We start from the raw sequence: 22,968 nt of genomic DNA on the forward strand, positions 1-22,968 counted from the left end.
GGCAAAAGATAAAATACTGGTAGCCTAGGATGCTATTTTTTCAGAAAATAGTATTCTTCCCAACTTAGTAACCCTTTGTCTCTCCATTCTGTGAGTTTGTCCCAGAGAAGTACAATATTGTTGGCATAATTAGTTCTATTCATATTCAGGTAAAATGTATAATCATTCAGTTGTCTGGTAGCTTTTTAGATATACATGTCCCTATTTAACAGCACAATAGTTCCTCCTCTGTCTGAGGGGCGCAAAATGATATTCTCATCTTTTACTATTGTCTCAATAGCTTGATATTGTACTGGTGTCCAATTGGTAAAATTATTGGTATGGGTTTTAGTTCTCATTTTTTAAAGATCGTGAATCACTATCTCCTGAAATGTATCAATGTTGTCATGTGGCATATTAGGGCAAAAGGTTGAGGGTAACCTAAAATCACTAGGACAGGAATCATCATGTGTAATACCTTAAGTATCCAATAACTCATTAATACCTCCTGTGGTGTCAAGTCCTTCAGTTTCCTTTGCCAAATTGCCAATTATATATATTATATGTGCAGATGTGTATAGTGTATAGTGTAATATGCTTTTTATTATTATTATTGAGTGTGGAGAGGTGCTATATCCCACATGAGGCAAAGCCTTAAATGAGACATAATATATACCTGCCAAACTCAAAAATACATCAATACAAATATAAATTCTGCTATTCATCCCAAAAATATAGGCAATTTATGAAAACACAGTTCATACATAATAAAAACAATTTAAAATCAAATTTCTTCTAGTGAAACATCCTAATACAACATAACGATGGTTTTAAACATTTTTTTCCTACTGCCTGAACAATGTTTGTGTGGCTCCCACATGGGTTGCATATGGCTGATCTTGGTGTTTATGCATTGTGGGCAGCCATTAAAAAAATATTGGAATCAATTTAGACTTCCTCTGCAATGGACTATAAGAATAGAGAGATATATCAACATATGACACTTAGCTGATAGTCCCAGTGATGCCAAATACCAAAGCAAAATCATTATGGGATTTTGTGATAATTTAATATTTAACTTTCCACAATATTCAAAAATGCTGTTCCAATAGAGGTCTCATCTAGGGCAACACAATATAATTTGGGACCAATTTCCCTTTTCTCCTGACCCCATCTGTAACAACTGACTGGGAGCTCGGATTGGCCTTATTTAAAAACATAGGTGGATGATAAATTAACTCTTTTGCTTACAATTGAATCTTATGGTAGTTGCCCTCCATAAGAAATTGGGATTGTTGGTTGACTGGGATGTGAGCGCTGGTCAAGCAGCAACCACATTCTTAGTCAGGGTGGGCCACAAGGCAACCGTAAATTAACCTGAGCTCCACCCTCTGGTAGCTTGGCACAGAACAGTCAGTGATAAGTTAGAGGCAATGTGTAAAGTATTTGTGCAACATTTCAAACAGTAATAAAGTGAAAACACCACATAAAACTGATCCCACACCAGATTAGATGAATAGAGTAATTGTTAATAAATAAAACAAGACTAAAACAACACAAATCCATTCAGTGTAAATGGAGATATGACGTTTTAAAGATTTTAGTGGAAACAGAGTTAACAAACACAAAGTGCCAACTGTGGAGATCTGGTCGCGCCTGACAGAGACAGAGTCAAGTTCAGATCAACAGTGGTGGAGTGTGAGCCGGCTACAGGGAGCCAGTTAGGCCGGCTGAACAATGTACGTAAACACTAGTTTGCAGCACATTGCAAGGATCCATTGAGAAGATGCATTGTGCAGCTGAAATGATGCGTTGGTTCTGTGGAGCGGTGATATGAGGTCCTGCGTCATCGTCATAGATCCCACTGACGAGGGCTTGCGGTGTAAAGTCTGACATCGAGTATTCATCGCGCAGTCAGGATGATGCGTCGGTCCTGGGGAACTGCGAGGCTTGGATGCGATGTCTGGCATCATAACTAAGACTGGGCTTTAATGAGGGATGCAAGGGCCTGCACCAAGGATGCGTCACACAGCGTCAGTTCTAAAGAGGCTTCGGAGGTCTTTGCAATGGGTGAAATCCACACAACAGCGACGTGTATGTTTTGCTCGAGGTTGCGCCGCATAGCAGAGGAGATGGGTCGGATCAATAGAGGTTTGCCGAGGACCTTAAGCCCACTTCCAAGGATCCAGGACAAGGTTGGCACCACCTTACAGGGTAGACCCACAAATGACAGAGTCCAGGGGCGGGTGCAAGGTTGTTGGAAGCCTGTCGTGTCCTTGAGGCTTCAGATGAGGAGGCCAGCCAACTAGCCCTTGGACTCACTTTGGGGTTCCGTGTTCAAGAGCTGTAGGTAAAATATTTCTCACCCAGACAAGAGGGCAGCGGGTTAGCACAGCAGGGCAGCAGTCCATCTTTCTGACAGAGCATGCACAGGTCCAGAAGTCTACTGAAGAGTTGGTGTCCAAGGCCCCATTTTTATACTCTGATGCTCTCTGTCTGGAAAGTGGGAGAAGCTTCTAGACAGTGTCTTTGAAGAGCATGGAATTTCCTGATTCCTCTGCCATGGCTCCAAGCTGGCTAACTGCAGTGACAATGTGGGTCCTTTGTCACTGCAGATATACAGTGACAAGGTCCTTTGTGTGAAAGCAGAGCACTCATTGTTCAGTTGTAAATGAATTTCTGCTCAGCTCCGTCCTTCCATCCTCTTAGCAGATGGTCCATTGAGGCACACCTAATCTCTCTTTTGTGTGACTGTCTGGGAGGAATTCACAAAGTCTATCAGTTACACCCAGTTATTTGACCCAAGGCAGGCTGCAGGCCCAAAAGTCTAAGGACAGATGTAGGAAGTTGGCTCTGTATAAACTATTTCAAAGTAAGAAATAGTGTGCACAGAGTCCAAGGGTCCTCCTTAGAGGTAAGATAGTTGCAAAAGTAGATAATTCTAATGCTCTACTTTGTGGTAGTGTGGTCGAGCAGTAGGCTTATCAGAGGGTAGTATTAAGCATTTGTTGTACACACACAGGCAATAAATGAGGAACACACACTCAAAGACTTACTCCAGGCCAATAGGTTTTTATATTGAAAAATATCTTTTCTTAGTTTATTTTAAGAACCACAGGTTCAAGATTTACACTTAATACTTTAAATGTAAGGTACTTCACTTAGATACTTTAGGAACTTTGAATGAAAACAATATCATGTACAGTCTTTGTAAAAATGGCAATAAGCTATTTTCAAAGTGGACAGTGCAAAAATCAACAGTTCTTGGGGGAGGTAAGTAAAGGTTAGATTAGCAGGTAAGTAAAACACTTATAAGTCTCAGTTCTGGGGCATAGGCAGCCCACCGTTGGGGGTTCAAGGCAACCCCAAAGTTACCACACCAGCAGCTCAGGGCCGATCAGGTGCAGAGGTCAAAGAGGTGCCCAAAACACTTAGGCGCCTATGGAGAACAGGGGTGCTCTGGTTCCAGTCTGCCAGCAGGTAAGTACCTGGGTCCTCGGGGGGCAGACCAGGGGGGCTTTGTAGAGCACTGGTGGGATAAGTAGGCACACACAACACACCCTCAGCAGCACAGGGGCAGCCGGGTACAGTGTGCAAAGCAGGCGTCGGGTTTTGTATAGGTTTCAATGGAGGGACCCGGGGGTCACTCTAGCGGTGCAGGCAGGCACAGCGTGGGGCTTCTTGGAACAGCCACCACCTGGGCAAGGCAGAGGGTCGCCTGGGGGTCACTCCTGCGTCGAAGTTCGGTTCCTTCAGGTCCTGGGGGCTGCGGGTGCAGTGTAGGTTCCAGGCGTCGGGTCCCTTGTTACAGGCAGTCGCAGTCAGGGGGAGTCTCTGGATTCTCTCTGCAGACATCGATGTGGGGGCTCAGAGGGGTCGTCTCTGGTTACTCACGGGCTCGCAGTCACCTGGGAGTCCTCTCTGAGGTGTTGGTTTTCTGCAGCTTGAGGCGGGGGGCGTCGGGTGCAGAGCGTAGAGTCTCACGCTTCCGGCAAGAAACGTGAAGTCCTTGGAAGTTACTTCTTTGTTGCAAAGGAGTAGCTGGTTTTGAACATGGCCGCTGTTCACAGGAGTTTCTTGGTCCTGTAGTCCATGGCAGTCCTCTGAGGCTTCTGAGGTCGCTGGTCCCTGTCGGATGTGTCGCTGGAGCTGGTTTTCAAAGTTGGAGACAGGCAGGTAGGGCTGGGGCCAAATCAGTTGTCGTCTTCGTCCTTCTCTGCAGGCTTCCAGTCCTTCTTCTTTCTTCAGGTTGCAGGAATCTCTTTTCCTAGGATCTGGGGAGCCCCTAAATACTGAATTTAGGGGTGTGTTTAGGTCTGGGAGGGCAGTAGCCAATGGCTATGTCGTTGAGGCTGGCTACACCCTCTTTGTGCCTCTTCCCCGTGGGGAGGGGGCCACATCCCTAATCCTATTGGGGGAATCCCCCAAACTCAAGATGGAGGATTTCTCAAGGCAGGGGTCACCTCAGCTCAGGACACCTTAGGGGCTGTCCTGACTGGTGGGTGATTCCTCCTTGTTTTTCTCATTATCTCCTCCAGCCTTGCCGCCAAAAGTGGGGGCAGTGGCCGGAGGGGCGGACATCTCCACTAGCTGGGATGCCCTGGGGTGCTGTAACAAAAGGGGTGAGCCTTTGAGGCTCACCGCCAGGTGTTACAGTTCCTAGAGGTGGAGGCGAGAGTCCCTCCACCCAGTACAGGCTTTGTTCCTGGCCGCAGAGTGACAAAGGCACTCTCACCACATGTCTGGTGTGTGGCAGGCTGGCAGGAACTGGTCAGCCTACACTAGAAGGGGGCATTTCTAAGATGCCCTCTGGGTGTATTTTAAAATAAATTGCACACTGGCATCAGTGTGCATTTATTGTACTGAGAAGTTTGATACCAAACTTCCCAGTTTTCAGTGTAGCCATTATGGACCTGTGGAGTTCATGTTTGACAAACTCGCAGACCATAAACTCTTACGGCTACCCTGCACTTACAATGTCTAAGGTTTTGCTTAGACACTGTAGGGGCATAGTGCTCATGCACATATGCCCTCACCTGTGGTATAGTGCACCCTGCCTTAGGGCTGTAAGGCCTGCTACAGCGGTGACTCACCTATGCCACAGGCAGTGTTAGGTTGACATGGCACTCTGAGGGGAGTGCCATGTCGACTTAGTAATTGTCTCCCCACCAGCACACACATGCTGTGAAGCAGTGTGCATGTGCTGAGTCAGGGGTCCCTAGGGTGGCATAAAACATGCTGCAACCCTTAGAGACCTTCCCTGGCATCAGGGCCCTTGGTACCAGGGGTATGAGTTACAAGGGACTTACCTGAGTGCCAGGGTTGTGCCAATTGTGGAGACAAAGGTACAGTTGAGGGAAAGAGCACTGGTGCTGGGGCCTGGTTATCAGGGTTCCAGCACACTTTCAAATCATAACTTAGCTTCAGCAAAGGCAAACAGTTAAGGGGTAACCATGCCAAGGAGGCATTTCTTTACACAACCCCCCAAACGAAAAAGGATGGGACTAACCTTTCCCAAGTGAGTCTTCATTTTCTAAGTGGAAGAACCTAGAAAGGCCATCTGCATTGGCATGGGCAGTCCTAGGTCTGTGTTCCACTATAAAGCCCATTCCCTGTAGGGATATGGACCACCTCAACAGTTTAGAGTTTTCTCCTTTCATTTGCATGAGCCATCTGAGAGGTCTGTGGTCAGTTTGAACTATGAAGTGAGTACCAAAAAGGTATGGTCTCAACTTCTTCAGGGACCAGACCACAGCAAACGCCTCCCTCTCAATGGCACTCCAACGCTGCTTCCTGGTGAGTAAACTCCTGCTAATAAAAGCAACAGGCTGGTCAAGGGCATCATCATTTGGTTGGGACAGGACTGCTCCTATCCCATGTTCAGAGGCATCTGTCTGCACTATGAACCGCTTAGAGTAATCTGGAGCTTTCAAAACTGGTGCTGTGCACATTGCTTGCTTCAGGGTGTCAAAGGCCTTTTGACAGTCCAAGGTCCAGTTAACTTTCTTGGGCATTTTCTTGGAGGTAAGTTATGTGAGGGGGGTCACTATTGATCCATAATCCTTCACAAACCTCCTATAGTAACCAGTCAAACCAAGGAATGCCCTGACTTGAGTCTGGGTTTTTGGAGCTACCCAGTCCAGAATAGTCTGGATCTTGAGTTGGAGTGGCTGAACATGGCCTCCACCTAGAAGGTGTCCCATGTAAACCACAGTACTCTGCCCTCTCTGACATTTAGATGCCTTGATAGAGAGGCCTGCTGCTTGCAGGGCCTGCAAAACCTTCTTCAGGTGGACCAGGTGATCCTGCCAGCTGGAGGTAAAAACAACAATATCATCAAGATAAGCTGCACTAAAGGACTCCAAGCCAGCAAGGACTTGATTCACCAACCTTTGGAAGGTGGCAGGGGCATTCTTTAAGCCAAAGGGCATCACAGTAAACTGGTAGTGCCCATCAGGTATAGAGAATGCTGCTTTCTCTTTTGCTCCTGGTGCCATTCTTATTTGCCAGTACTCTGCTGTCAAGTCAAAGGTACTCAGGTATTTGGCAGCACCCAATTTATCAATCAGCTCATCTGCCCTTGGAATGGGGTGAGCATCTGTCTTGGTGACAGAATTAAGCCCTCCCTCTGTAGTCCACACAGAACCTCATCTCTCTCTTGCTATCTTTTGTGTGAGGTTTGGGGACCAAGACCACTAGGCTAGCTCAGGGACTATCAGAATGCTCAATCACTCCCATCTCCAGCATCTTGTGGACCTCCACTTTGATGCTTTCCTTAACTTGGTCAGACTGTCTGAATATTTTGTTTTAACAGGCATGCTGTCTCCTGTGTCCACATCATGGGTACACAGGTGTGTCTGGCCAGGGGTTAGGGAAAAGAGCTCCGCAAACTGCTGGAGGACTTGCCTGCAGTCAGATTGCTGTTGGCCAGAGAGGGTGTCTGAGTAGATCACTCCATCTACTGTGCCATCTTTAGGGTCAGTAGAGAGGAGATCAGGGAGAGGTTCACTCTCTGCATCCTCGTCCTCATCTGTAACCATCAACATGTTTACATCTGCCCTGTCATGGAAGAGTTTTAGGCGGTTAACATGAATCACCCTCTTGGGGGTCCTGCTAGTGCCTAGGTTCACCAGGTAGGTGCCCTCACTCTTTTTCTCTAGCACTGGGTAAGGGCCACTCCATTTGTCCTGGAGTGCCCTGGGAGCCACAGGCTCCAGAACCCAGACTTTCTGCCCTGGCTGAAACTCAACCATAGCAGCCTTTTGGTCATACCACATCTTCTGGAGTTGTTGGCTGGCCTCAAGGTTTTTACTTGTGTTTTCCATGTACTCTGCCATCCTGGAACGTAGGCCTAGTACATAGTCCAATATAACTTGTTTAGGCTCATGGAGAGGTCTCTCCCAGCCTTCTTTCACAAGAGCTAGTGGTCCCCTAACAGGATGGCCAAACAGAAGTTCAAAGGGGGAAAACCCTATTCCCTTCTGAGGCACCTCTCTGTAGGTGAAAAGCAGGCATGGCAAGAGGACATCCCATCTCCTTTTGAGTTTTTCAGGGAGCCCCATTATCATGCCCTTCAATGTCTTGTCAAGTCTCTCAACAAGACCATTGGTTTGTGGATGGTATGGTGTGGTGAATTTGTAAATCACCCCACACTCATTCCACATGTGTTTTAGGTAAGCTGACATGAAGTTGGTACCTCTGTCAGAAACCACCTCCTTAGGAAATCCCACTCTGGTAAAAAAAAAATACCAATGAGTGCTTTGGCTACTGCGGGCAGTAGTGGACCTAAGGGGAATTGCTTCAGGGTACCTAGTAGCATGAGCCACTACTACTAGGATATACTGATTCCCTGATGCTGTGGGAGGTTCAAGTGGACCCACTATGTCCACTCCCACTCTTTCAAAGGGGACCCCCACCACTGGAAGTGGAATGAGGGGGGGATTTGGGTGGCCACCTGTCTTACCACTGGCTTGACAGGTGGCACACGAGGCACAAAACCCTTCACTTTCTGGGACATATTGGGCCAATAGAAATGGTTGACTAACCTCTCCCATGTCCTGGTTTGTCCCAAATGCCCAGCAAGGGGAATGTCATGGGCTAAGGTCAGAAGGAACTCCCTAAACTCCTGAGGCACTACCACTCTCCTAGTAGCACCAGGTTTGGGATATTTTGCCTCAGTGTAAAGGAGTCCATCTTCCCAATAGACCCTGTGGGTTCCACTGACATTTCCTTGTTCTTGTTCAGCAGCTTGCTGCCCCCAGCAAGAGAGGGACATGTTTCTTGCCCCTTGCACAGCTGTTCCATTGAGTGTCCCCCTGGGCCCAAGAGCTCAACCTGATAACGTTGTAACTCTACAGGCTCAGTTCCCCCAGGGGATAGAACTTCTTCCTGAGAAGAGAGGTTCTGTTTCTTTTCCTGTGCTGAAGCTGGTTCCCTAGTCTTCTTTCCTTTTCTCTTAGAGGGTTGGGCCATTATTCCAGACTCCTGCACCTCTTTTTCACTCTGAGCTCTGCACTGTGCCCTAGTCTTGACACACACCAGTTCAGGGATACCCAGCATGGCTGCATGGGTTTTGAGTTCTACCTCAGCCCATGCTGAGGGCTCCAGATCATTTCCAAGCAGGCATTCAACTGGTATGGCAGAAGAGACTACCACCTGTTTCAGGCCAGTGACCCCTCCCCATTCTAAAGTTACCATAGCCATGGGATGTACTTTAGTCTGATTGTCAGCATTGGTGACTGGATAAGTTTGTCCAATCAGGTATTGTCCTGGGGAAACCAGTTTGTCTGTCACCATAGTGACACTGGCACCTGTATCCCTCAGGGCCTCTACTCTAGTCCCATTAATAAAGAGCTGCTGCCTGTATTTTTGCATGTTAGGCGGCCAGGCAGCTAGTGTGGCTAGTCCACCCCACCCTCAGAGACTAACGTAGCTTCAGTGTGAACCCTGATTTGCTCTGGGCACACTGTTGATCCCACCTGGAGACTGGCTATTCCAGTGCTAACTGGAGTAGTAGTTGAAGTGGAATCTTTCTTGGGACAGGCCTTGTCTCCGGTTTTATGTCCATGCTGACTACAGTTGCGACACCAGGCCTTTTTGGGATCAAAGTTTTTACCCTTGTACCTAAATGAGGATTGTGAAGAGGCTTTGGACCCACCCTCCTGTGCAGGTTTTTGGGGCCCTGTAGAAGACTCTTTACTTTTACCCTTGGATGCCTCAACACTCTTCCCCTGGGGAGGCTTTGGGACCCCTTTATTTTGGTCACCCCCTGTGGAAGTCTTGGTCACCCTTGTCTTGACCCAGTGGTCTGCCTTCTTTCCTAATTCTTGGGGAGAAATTGTACCTAGGTCTAGCAGATGCTGATGCAATTTATCATTGAAACAATTACTTAAAAGGTGTTCCTTCATAAACAAATTATACAGCCCTTCATATTCATTTACACCACTGCCATTATTCCAACCATCTTGTGTTTTGACTGAGAAGTCAACAAAATCAACCCAGGTCTGGCTCGAGGATTTCTGAGCCCCCCTGAACCTAATCCTGTACTCCTCAGTTGAGAATCCAAAGCCCTCAATCAGGGTAGCCTTCATGAGGTCATAGGATTCTGCAACTTTTCCAGAGAGTGTGAGGAGTCTATCCCTACACTTTCCAGTAAGCATTTCCCACAGGAGAGCACCCGAGTGAGATCTGTTTACTTTTCTGGTTGCACAAACCCTCTGAAAAGCTGTGAACCATTTGGTGATGTCATCACCATCTTCATATTTTGTTACAATCCCTTTGGGGATTTTTTGCATGTCAGTATTCTCTCTGACCCTATTTAAGTTGCTGCCACCATTGATGGGAGCTAAACCCATCTCTTGTCTTTCCCTCTCTATGACTAGGAGCTGTCTCTCCAAAGCCAATCTTTTGGCTATCCTGGCGAACAGGAGGTCATCTTCATTGAGGCTGACCTCAATGCCCCTGTGGGAGAACCAGCATCTCTGATTATCACTTGTGGAGTCAGGGTTTGAGGGACCCTGGTCTCCCTAACTAGGACAAGAGGGAGGGAATTATCCTCCAAGTCACTAGTTTCCCCCTCTGTAAGGTTATCTTCAGAGGGGTGGTCTCTTGCAAACTCTGCCAAAAGCTCCTGGAGCTGTACTTTGGTAGGGTTTGATCCTGTTTTTATATTTTTAATCTTACAGAGAGTCCTTAACTCTGACATCCTTAGATGTAGGTAAGGGGTGAGGTTGAGTTCCACCACCATCTCTTCTGTGCTAGACATTATTTTTCTAAAAGTTTGGATACTTTTTAAGAATCTAAAACTATCTCTAGAATTTAATCCAAACTTTTACAAAAATGTTAAACTCTACAAGAAATGCTAACAGGGACTTACACAAGGCCCTAACAGGACTTTTACAAATTTAGAAAAATAGCTTAAATTACAAATATCAGTTTCTAATGACATTTTTTGGAATTTAGTCGTGTGATCAGGTATTGGCTGAGTAGTCCAGAAAATGCAAAGTCTAAGACCCCACCGCTGATCCACCAATGTAGGAATTGGCTCTGTATATACTATTTCAAAGTAAGAAATAGTGTGCACAGAGTCCAAGGGTTCCCCTTAGAGGTAAGATAGTGGCAAAAGTAGATAATTCTAATGCTCTATTTTGTGGTAGTATGGTAGAGCAGTAGGCTTATCAGAGGGTAGTGTTAAGCATTTGTTGTACACACACAGGCAATACATGAGGAACACCCACTCAAAGACTTACTCCAGGCCAATAGGTTTTTATATTGAAAAATATCTTTTCTTAGTTTATTTTAAGAACCACAGGTTCAAGATTTACAGTTAATACTTTAAATGTAAGGTACTTCACTTAGATACTTTAGGAACTTTGAATGAAAACAATATCATGTACAGTCTTTGTAAAAATGGCAATACGCTATTTTCAAAGTGGACACTGCAAAAATCAACAGTTCCTGGGGGAGGTAAGTAAAGGTTAGATTAGCAGGTAAGTAAAACACTTACAAGTCTCAGTTCTGGGGCATAGGCAGCCCCCCGTTGGGGGATCAAGGCAATCCCAAAGTTACCACACCAGCAGCTCAGGGCCGGTGAGGTGCAGAGGACAAAGAGGTGCCCAAAAACATAGGCGTCTATGGAGAACAGGGGTGCTCCGGTTCCAGTCTGCCAGCAGGTAAGTACCTGCGTCCTCGGGGGGGCAGACCAGGGGGATTTTGTAGAGCACTGGGGGGGGGACACAAGTAGGCACACACAACACACCCTCAGCAGCACAGGGGCGGCCGGGTGCAGTGTGCAAAGCAGGCGTCGGGTTTTGTATGGGTTTCAATGGAGGGACCCGGGGGTCACTCAAGCGGTGCAGGCAGGCACAGGGGGGGGCTTCTCAGGACAGCCACCCCCTGGGCAAGGCAGAGGGTCACTCCTGCGTCGAAGTTCGGTTCCTTCAGGTCCTGGGGGCTGCGGGTGCAATGTTGGTTCCAGGTATCGGGTCCCTTGTTACAGGCAATCGTGGTCAGGGGGAGCCTCTGGATTCTCTCTGCAGGCGTCACTGTGGGGGCTCAGGGGGGTCATCTCTCGTTACTCACGGTCTCGCAGTCGCTGGGGGGTCCTCCCTGAGGTGTTGGTTTTCTGCAAGTCGAGCCGGGGGCGTCGGGTGCAGAGTGTAGAGTCTCACGCTTCCGGCGGGAAATGTGAAGTGCTTGGAAGTTGCTTCTTTGTTGCAAAGAAGTAGCTGGTTTTGAACAGGGCCGCTGTTCACAGGAGTTTCTTGGTCCTGTAGTCCAGGGCAGTCCTCTGAGGCTTCAGAGGTCGCTGGTCCTTGTCGGTTGCTTTGCTGGAGCTGGTTTTGGAAGTTGGAGACAGGCCGGTAGGGCTGGGGCCAAATCAGTCGTCGTCTTCCTCCTTCTCTGCAGTCTTGTAGGTCAGCATTCCTTCTTCTTTCTTCAGGTTGCAGGAATCTCTTTTCCTGGGATCTGGGGAGCCCCTAAATACTGAATTTAGGGGTGTGTTTAGGTCTGGGAGGGCTGTAGGCAATGGCTACTGTCCTTGAGGATGGCTACACCCTCTTTGTGCCTCCTCCCTGTGGGGAGGGGGGCACATCCCTAATCCTATTGGGGGAATCCTCCAAGCTCAAGATTGAGGATTTCTCAAGGCAGGGGTCACCTCAGCTCAGGACACCTTAGGGGCTGTCCTGACTGGTGGGTGACTCCTCCTTGTTTTTCTCATTATCTCCTCCAGCCTTGCCGCCAGAAGTGGGGGCAGTGGCCGGAGGGGCGGGCATCTCCACTAGCTGGGATGCCCTGGGGCGCTGTAACAAAAGGGGTGAGTCTTTAAGGCTCACCGCCAGGTGTTACAGTTCCTGTAGGGGGAGGTGAGAGCACCTCCACCCAGTACAGGCTTTGTTCCTGGCCACAGAGTGACAAAGGCACTCTCTCCCCATGTGGCCAGCAACATGTCTGGTGTGTGGCAGGCTGGCAGGAACTGGTCAGCCTACACTAGAAGTTGGGTATGTATTTAGGGGGCGTCTCTAAGATGCCATCTGGGTGTATTTTACAATAAATTGCACACTGGCATCAGTGTGCATTTATTGTGCTGAGAAGTTTGATACCAAACTTCCCAGTTTTCAGTGTAACCATTATGGAACTGTGGAATTTGTGTTTGACAAAACTCCCAGACCATATACTCTTATGGCTACCCTCCACTTACAATGTCTGAGGTTTTGCTTAGACACTGTAGAAGCATAGTGCTCATGCACATATGCCCTGACCTGTGGTATAGTGCACCCTGCCTTAGGGCTATAAGGCCTGCTAGAGGGGGGACTTACCTATGCCACAGGCAGTGTGAGGTTGGCATGGCACTCTGAGGGGAGAGGCATGTCGACTTAGTCATTTTCTCCCCACCAGCACACACAAGCTGTGAAGCAGTGTGCATGTGTTGAGTGAGGGGTCCCTAAGGTGGCATAAGGCATGCTGCAGCCCCTAGTGACCTTCCCTGGCATCAGGGCCCTTGGTACCAGGGGTACCAGTTACAAGGGACTTACATGAGTGCCAGGGTTGTGCCAATTGTGGAGACAAAGATACAGTTTAGGGAAAGAGCACTGGTACTGGGGCCTGGTTAGCAGGGTCCCAGCACACTTTCAAATTATAACTTAGCATCAGCAAAGGCAAAAAGTTATGGGGTAACCATGCCAAGGAGGCATTTCCTTACAACAGAAAAATAAAATGTTTCTAAAAGTGGCATTTTCAAAATTTACCATTTACCATTAAATAGGGGGTTTCATTACAATTCCAAAGACACCAAACATGACATAGCTACTTGCTCCCAATATGGAAATACAAATTCTTAAATGTAATAAGGAATCCCCAGTATTATCTTAAGGGAGGGGGAGGCCTCACGGTATTGAAAAATAAATCTAGGTTTTTTCACAACTTTAAAGTACATGTCCAAACTTTTAATTACACAGCACCCTGCACTGTTGGCTACCTGGGGCCTATCTTAAGGGTGACTTAAATGTAATAAGATGAGAGTTTAAGGCTTGGTAAGGGGGATTTAATGTCAATTCGACAGGGCAGTTTAAAACTCCAATCAGGCTGCAGGGGCAGGCCTGGGTCATGATTTAAGGTGTTACTTAAGTGTGTAGCACAATCAGTGCTGAAGGCCAATTGGTAACATTTCATTTACAGGCCCTGGGTATAGTGTATACCACTCTACAAGGGACGTATAAGTAAATTATATATAACAATTGGGTATAAGCCAATTTAACCATGTTTTAGGAAGGTAGCACAAGCACTTTAGCACTGGATAGCAGAGATAAAGAGCACAGAGTATTAGCGCCAAGAACAATAAGTTTAACAAAATGGAGTAGAAGAGCTAAAACGTTTTGGGGAAGACCCCCCTAAGGCTGACAGGTCTAACACCCCCTCTAAAACTGAAACATTTGTCTGTTAACTTTGCTCCACATGTCTAGTTTATAGTAACACTTTCCTCAGTCACCCATTTACGGGAGAATCTGGTAAAAATGTGCTTTATTTTAAACTGGCCAGATGGATTTTCCATGAACCAATGCATCTCACCTTTCAGTTCTCTATTAGATCTGAAATTAGATCAATATTAATACTCATACTCCTCGGATTAATACTTAACAAAAAAGGATATATGGCATTATATGACTACATCAGCTATCCTTTAAATATTTTTATTGATGGTTCCAGACTTGTTCAGAATTGCCAGAAACAATTCACTAAAAAATCTGCCAATTTATAAAAATCGTTACTTTGCCATGTACATATTGTCACTTTATCTGACACTGGCTGGTCCTTTATGTTTATATCCTTGAAATGAGTAGTGGCATTTAAATATGGGATGGAAAAAATCTTTAAAAGACTGCTCTTTTATTTAAAAAAAAAAACAGTTGCAAGCCCTTAGATCGAAATTTCTTAGGTGATTTGCTCAATCTCATGATATATTCAATTCTTTTCTCATTACAAATCATAATCATCAAATCATTATCAAAATATGTATGTGCAAGATGCATACTTTTATATCCTGACGATATATGTGCAACCATTAGACAATAATACGTTCTTATATTTGGGAAAGCTAGGTGTCTGTGTGCTGTAGAAGTATATAAAGTGCTATGTAACAGTCTAAGAGTTTTATTTCCCCAAAAATATGCGAAAACATACTCTCAACGTCTTAAAAAAATTAAGATATGGAATACAAGAAACTGCAGTAAAAGCAAAATGAAATGATCGCAAAACTAACATTGTAATTAGAACCCCTCTACTAAGAATCGCCTGCGGGAGATTCCATCCAGTTAACCAAGATTTTAGTTTATGAATTAAAGGTGTATAATTTAAATCATAAAAAACAGCTAGATTTGAAGTAAGAAAAATCCCTAAATGGCACCTAGCTTTGTAACTGAATGACTTGTGGATCTCTGTAGCGAATAAGTCTGGAGTACAATTATAACAAAACATCTGTTTTTGATTTATTAATTTTGTGTCTACCTAATTCTTGAAACCAATCAAAAATATTTCCTGTATGAGGATTTATGGCATTGTCATTCCGAACTGTGATAGGAACGGGTTCTATGACAAAAGGTGAATAAAAACCTACATATCGGACATCCCCGTATGGTTCCACAATTAGCCTTTAAAGTACTGATGTCTGCTGAATTCACTATCAAATTAGTCTGTGCACTTTTGCAGAAAATTGCTGAAAATCCTCACGAGTGGAGAAGGAAAACCAAGCAAATTTAAGATGAAAAAAGACTCCTCGAGCATCATTTCCTGTGTTTTCCTTGGCAAAAACCTTCCCGAATACTCATGTTCTTGGTAGTTTTGTATGAAATTTATTGCGTTACTAAAATAGAACTCGCTCTAGTCTTGTTTCGCCTTCTCCAAACCAACTTGTCTTCAGTCATTTTTGTACATTAGGTATTTGTCATATGCATGTTTAAGCTGCATTTTCAAATTTGTTTGTGATAAAACCTATTTTACACATTTTAGCTATATGCCAGGCTATTATATGTGCTCTCAAAATTAACTTCAAGCATCCCACACCATAGCAATACAAGCTTTCCTTTAATTTTCCAATATTAGAAATTGAGCTTCTGAAACCCATGACATATCTTCTAAATATATTTTGTTGAAAATGTATCTCTTAACGAAATCGGGCTTCTTAATGCCTGATGCAAATAGTTGTAGATGAGTGCTCTGAGATGTCATTTCGATAGAGCGAAAGCTACACTCATTCGAAAACTGGCGATATTGAAAAGAATTAGGTAGTGCCACAGAGTTATATCTTGCTGAGATGCATGTACAATCTTTTTTATCCACAATCCTAGATCTCTATGAATCTATCAAATTTAGGTCCTTCGGATGTGAAATCAGGACTTTTGCTGCTTTAGTTTTATTATGCCAGTGGTGGGGGGATGTGGAATCTAAGGCTGACAGCTGCAAAAATTTTAAATCGCCTCCAATAATGATCTTGCCACATAGTGGTGAAAGTAATTCACAGTAAATTGTGCAATTTACTCAGGCCCATTGTCCTTCTTTCTTGGTTTGTCAGTTGTGTGTTTCGGCCTGCAGGTCCTCAGCAATAAATATGGCTTTCACCCTATGGGCTGTACTAGTCAAAGATATTCAAAACTGACCACTTATGAAACATAGCGAAAAGTCGAAAGTCTACATATTGGGATATGGGTCACAGACAAAGAATAACAGCCAAGCTATGTGTTACAACCTATGTTTCAAGGGTCCGCAGTTTACACCTTTTATTGAACCCATTTACACCGAATGAAAACTTTTCAAATTACCTATTGCCAAAAAATTATAGTTCTGGGTGCAAATATGCGAATCCATTATTATATAATGCTAAATATTTATTTCCAGCAGAATTTGAAAAGTGCCACATAAGGTTCAATTTTCCAAAGCACCTAACCGACCTCATCCATTCAATATGAACTAATAATAGAATATACTCTTCTACCTCAACACAAATCAATTGATAAACTCCAAAGAACAAAAGAGCTGGCACATTGCTATAAAGTGGTATGTGCTTAATCATGATATTATTTATAAAGTGCAACAGGAAGTACACTTCTCCAAACCCATGATTCATATGCATCAGCTTATACTTGCTATGGAGTGAGTGTGCAAATGTGCATCTCATGTAAATGTGCAAATTTACAAATAGAAATCTCAAAATATGATAAATCCAGAAGTACCTCTCTCTTACACCAACAGAGTGTAATAAACAATGGGTATCATATCTCCCTGTTTTTAAATGCCTATTTTACAAAAATATTCTTATTGTGAATGTATACATTATAACCACAACAATTGCTCTTGTCAGATGTAGTTCAGTTACAAAATATTCCACCTCACTTTTGGGCTCCCCTCCTCACTTCGCATTGTCACCCGCCAAATGATACAAATTGATGGTTAGACCCCACTCTATCCCTCCCGTCCATAATACAACTACCATTTCATCCACATTTTTTCATATTTGCCTGGCCAGCCCCTCGCCTCATAAATCATTTCTTCCATCCTGCCGAACCAGTCCACGCCCCTTGTTGAAGCTGATACCGAAAGGGGTTGTGGAGGAGGTCCATTGCCGGGCTATGTCTCTTTTAGCTATCACTGTTCGCAGGCCCACCACCCTCCTATCCCCCCTTGAGCCCTCCCAAATGGTCCAGGATACCCAACAATTTAATCCATGGCTGGGCCTCTGTGAGAGTCCCCACCACATCAGAGAGAATGGTCAAAATTATGGCCCAGTAAGCAGCTATCACCGGGCACTTCCACACCATGTGATAAATTTCCCCTTGGTATCCTGGCACTGATATCACAACAGTGAGTCACGGATATCAGCTTTCAACAAACAGGGTGGGGTGGCCCTAGGTAAGCCTCTTAAAGATATTTAAATTTCACTACGCAGAGCCTAGCAGATACTGCCAATACTCGGGGTGCCATGCAGGCATCCCAACAGTCTGCTTCATCCAGGGTTCCAATCCTTCCCTCCCACTTCTCCTTCAGGGGTTCCAGTAACTCGGGCGAGTGCACTACGAGGGTTCCATAAATCTGGGAAACCCCGCCTCTTTCCAAGTGGTCATGAGTGGTCTACCTTCTTTGTGATATTATGTTCAGGAACACCACGGGAGGACAGAAACGCGGTTTTCCGCCTTTCTGAATTAAAGTGGACTTTATACTCAATATACTGAGCAGTATGGCATAAATTTTGGACAATAGCATACGGAACACCTAAGTATAGTTTGCTTGTGATTGGGATTCCAGAAGCGCTTATTAAGCTTATCGGCTCTGAAGTCCCTTCAAGTATTATGGAAGCCCTGATGAAGTCTTTGAGAATATTTGTCTCATAGGACGAAACACATGTTGGCTGTTGTTGCATTATGGATATTGGTTTCCAAGGACGGTTATTGTTGCTTTAATGGATTTTGCATTTCAAGATTAAATTGAACTTTGCCTACTATCCTGGTCCGACTTATATTCGATGGCTTACCAAGTCTTGACACATATGGAGGACTGAACTTTTATTCATGAGTGCCCTGACATCTGTTTGTCGTTGTTTACCTTCTAATGGGCTGTATCCTGTGATGTCATCCAGAGCCTCCTGATAGGCAGAGAGGGTTTGGCGGAGTTGTGGATATCAGAAGAATCAGGTGGCCAGCATGTGAAAGGCAATACTTAGGTCTTGAACTGAGATGCAGAATCAGCTTCCTCAGATTGGCCCCCTCTCTCTCTGAGTCTGTGGTGTCCTCCGCCTCTGGTGGCACAGTGTGCCTCTGTCACAATCTCTTCTGATGCTTGCTTTTTGCCTTCTTGGAGCCTTGGCTGTATACCTGGGCTGGGATGACAGCGTGCCAGGGAGGTGATGGCATAGTGACAAGTGGAAGTTGTTTGGTAAGCAATGTCCAGGCCTACTTTGGGAAGTCAAAAAACACAATCCTGGACTCATGCATTACCCACAATTTGGCGAGGTAGAGAAGCATAATAAAGGGGTTTTGCGTGACTCATAACATTAACTTTATATGGTCACAAGATTTGCGCTGTGTTTGGACCAAGAGGTGTAGTCAGAAAAAATTAGTATGTGCCCTGATTGGAACAGCAAGTCTACTTTGAGTCTGACGCACTTCACAACTGAATCCTGATCTCTATTGTTCAGTAAGAAGCACACTATCAGAGGCCTGGGTGGATCCCAAGTGGGGGGTTTCAGGGCAACGGAGCGGTGAGCATGCTCAAGGATAAACCAGGGGGAAGGCTTATTGGTTCCAGCCAAGACCAGATCCATTGCTCTAGAAAAGTTTCAGGAGCCTGGCACTCAGCCCCCTCCAGGAATCCATTGAAGCAGAGTTTATATAAGCAGACCTGATTTTCACCCTCTTCTGCATGATCTTGGAGGGTCTTTGCGTCTCGGGAGGGGTGGTCCACCTCCGAGGAGAGATCTTCAACGGTGTCCTTTAGCTCTGAGATCCTCCCCTCTGCCTCTGTTACCCTTTCCACCATTAGGTGAAGGTCTTGACACATCAGGGCCACGTCTGTGCCAACCTCCCCTATTTTAGTCTCCAGTGCAGTTTTGAAGTCATGGATGGCTTGTAGGATGACAGAGGTATTGTCTGCATTTGTTGGGGTCCCAGCTACAAGTCCTCCCTCAGAGGTCCCCTTCGCTCCTCCCACAGGTGCAGTATTTTTTTCTCTTTTAGCCTCACTCGATGGCCCTTATCAAAACCCACGATGCCACTACCAGCTAAGCGGTATGATTATGAAGTGTGCTAGGAGGCAAAATCGGCGAGCAGGTGCCTCCAAAGGGATAGAGTCATCTGGGAGGGCCAATGGGAGGGTCCCGCTGTGGGAGTGGGGGTGCTGACCCACTTGCACCAGAGATATTCATCTGGGCAGCAAGAGCAGTTGGCCGCAAGTCCTGGTCCTAAGGGATGGCATCCGCATAAAGCCCCTGTCTTCCACGTGGCTTCCAAATCTGTTGGGCCCCAGACCCCAGGGTGCAGGTCCACCACTGCAACCTGCTTGTCATCAGACTAGTCGTGGAGGGTGGTGGTCAAGGCCAGGGGAACAAGCGCTGCTCCAACAATGTCTCCAAGCCCTGGGGTCCCACTCTCATTGTCCCGGCCAGGGCCCTCCCACCAAGTTCACAAAGGTCCTTCTTGGGCCATTCACCCTATCCCACCAGGGAGCAGTGTTGCCATTAGTCTCTTGTCTAGGCACTACAGGCCAAAGGGCTGAAGGCGATGCGCACTTAGGAGCGTGGTCCCCCTGCAGCCATGGCTGTACCTTCATTCTAAGACAGTCTGAGGAGTGGGCCCCCAGGGGGTCTGAACTGCGACCCGATCTCTTTCTCCTTGGGCAACCGTAATGTGGGGTGCGCTGCATCTTGCTCTCCCGATCTGGTGCTGGAAGGGCGCAGGTGCAGGGCCTCGCGGGTGTAGCACGAAGGGTGAGCCTGGGAGAGATCTCTAGCTCTAGCCTGGCAGTTAAGGAGGCAATGCAGGTCAGCAAGTGGTTTAACTTAGGCCACGTCCAGCAGCCCGATATGACTGTGGGCTTGTTTCTCCGCCGCCTCATCACCGTACAATGTCCTGCGGCTTCGGCACATCAGGCGAATTGGGAAGCAAGCCTCAACCCCAGCCCCAGCCTGCCATTTTGCTGGTCTCAGCTCCTACTGCAGCCCGCTGTAGTTTCAGGGTGCACCCTGCCACTGCCACTGCATGTCGAGGACCACAACAGCTCCCACTGACCTTATTGGGCATGCCAGCACCCCAGAACAACATTATAATGGTGATGGCTGGCAGGAGCTCATGCTATTATGCCCACCTGCTTGGCCGTCCAGCTCAGGCCCGTCTCATGTTTTTAAATGATTAAACCCCTTAACCCTCATCCAACCTGTTCCTAAAGGTCATACCCACTCTGACCCAAGAACAGAACCTACTAATAATCCAGTTGGCACCATGACGTAGTACCACTGCTCCCAGTATTTCCTTTTCTACTCCCAACCATCCTTCATTCGAAAGGCCTGTGCTCCCTGACCCCAATAAACAGATGAAGTTGCCCCTTGTGGCAAACCTGTAACGTAGCTTGTTGAACGACGGAAGCTTGAACACCAACAGCACAGAACTGTGCTAGCATATTTTGAAACTCCCTGCTCTGGGTAATATCAACAGTCATTCGAAATGCTTTAGTGATAATTAATTCTTTTATTCTGCAATTGGACATAATAACCAGAATAATTCTGGGGTATTTAGAGTGTGAGTCAATCTGTGAGGGGAATTTGTGTGCCCGAATTATTGTGCGGTTTTAGGTATATTCTAGGAACACATGCCTTTATCAATGCCTTGACAAAGGAGATACAATAAACGTTATCCTCTATGTGCTCTGCTACACCGGTGATTCTCAGATTGCAGTTCCTCCAATGGTTTTCCATCTCTTGCTTATTCTGAGGTTGAGCAAATTCTTGCTCAAACTGTACAACTTGTTGGTTTGTTTAAGCAGTTTATCTTCTCAATCTGAGATACATTGCTCCATTTTTTTTAACCTTGTTCAGTACCCAAGTCATCTTTTCATCCATTTTGTCTAAGTGCTCATTGACCTGAATATGACATATAGCTAATGTTTTTACATTTACTTAAATGTGGTGATGTTGCTAGGAGCTGCATGGAACATGGTGATATAATGGGTTTATGGTGTTCCATGTCTCCTGAGAGTCAGTTACGTTCTGTGCCCCTTTACTACGGAAGCTGTTATCTCTGCTCTTCAATAAACTGTTATCACAAGAGTCTTGAAGAAAGAACGTCTTTTCAAAAAGTGGCGACGAGGATTAAAAGAAAAAAAAGAAGAACGGTGGACATTACTGACACCAAGGACTGCAAATACTGACACCAAGAACTGCGAATACTGACACCAAGAACTGTGAACATTTACGAACGTGAGTGGTTAACTATCGATGTGAACGGGTGGTGTGTGGCTTGAGCAGTTGACTTGTCTGTCACCATTTTAGGGGCACAGAGTTCTTACATGGACGCTCCCTTCATACATTGTGTCAGTGTTTCGCATTGTGTGTATGGTTACACACCTACGAGTATCGCCTACTCGGACACCTACCAGTACCGTTTTCGTCACGCGCTGTGTGAGCGCGGAGTCTTGCGTACGCAGGGCATTCTCCTATATTAGGAATGCAACAAGAAAAAGCGTGAATGCGTAACGTTGAGCATCAACGCTATAATTACTAGTGCCGGGCGGTACTTTTGAACATCTCTGTAGTCTTTGGATTCTCTTCACATTCCTTGGGGAGTGAAGCATGTTAGCTTTCCTTTTCAGAACGGAAGTGGAGCAAATTGGCAACAACATAGAACATGGACTTTTTCTTACTTTGAAGAATTCGGCCATCTTAGACAGGGTCATTTTCAACAGAAAATTGTCTTATGGAACAGTAAATTCGTCGTCTATTTCAGAAAAAGGTTTCAAGTGAAGGATTCAGTACAGACGCACTTTCTCTACAGTTTGTGTGACAGTTTGTTTTTACTTCACAAGTTATCAGTACTGTTTTTGCAATTTGGGGTTCTAGCTTCATTTGTTTTTTTGTTATTTGTCAATTTTGACATTTGTTTGGTTCTATTTCTTACAATGCAGAACGTGGCACCTCCAGCACCTTTTCTTCAGGATCCCGGTGATCCACCTCTTGAATGGAAGTTATGCCTACGATCTTTTAAAGCATACTTAGGAGCCATTGATGGGCATAAGTTCAGACCTGAAAGGAAGAAAAGTTTGATGTATCATTGTTTGGGTGTTGAAGGTCAGAATATCTTTGATCACTTACCTACTTGAGATGGGTGAAGAAGAAGAATTAGATGAATTTGAGATAGCATTTGTACAATTAGACACATATTTTATTAAAACAAAGAATATTATTGTATACAGATATACATTCTTTACTTGGTCACAGAGCCCCAATGAGAGTATTGATACTTGTATAACAGCACTGAAAGTTCTAGCAGAAAAATTTGAATTTGAGAACTTCACATCTCAACTTGTTGCTAAATTTCATTCTAAGAGAATTCAAGAGAAGTTGTTAACATGTAAAGATCCTTCATTAGATAAAGCTATTGACATGGCAAAAAGTATTGAATGTTCATTGGAAGATGCAAAACAATTAGAAGTATCATTGTCTAATACAACAATTTCAGGAGTAGTCACTAGTGTGCAGAATAGTGACAACAGAAAACAATTGTGTATTGATAAAAAAACAGGATGGAGTTTGTGGTTCTAGAAATGTTACACAAGTCAAATATAATCATAAGATTAGTTGTTACAGATGTGGTTCTTCAGCTCATGTATCTTCCTTCAAGCACTGCCCAGGCATAAATCAACAGTATAGAAATTGTGGAAAAATGGGACATTTTTCAAGGGTTTGCAGGAGTACAAAAAGAAGTAATGTTTGTTGTGAGTTAAGTGAGGATGTTG

The sequence above is a fragment of the Pleurodeles waltl genome, chromosome 10, assembly GCF_031143425.1.
Source record: "Pleurodeles waltl isolate 20211129_DDA chromosome 10, aPleWal1.hap1.20221129, whole genome shotgun sequence".
Lineage (NCBI taxonomy): Eukaryota > Metazoa > Chordata > Amphibia > Caudata > Salamandridae > Pleurodeles > Pleurodeles waltl.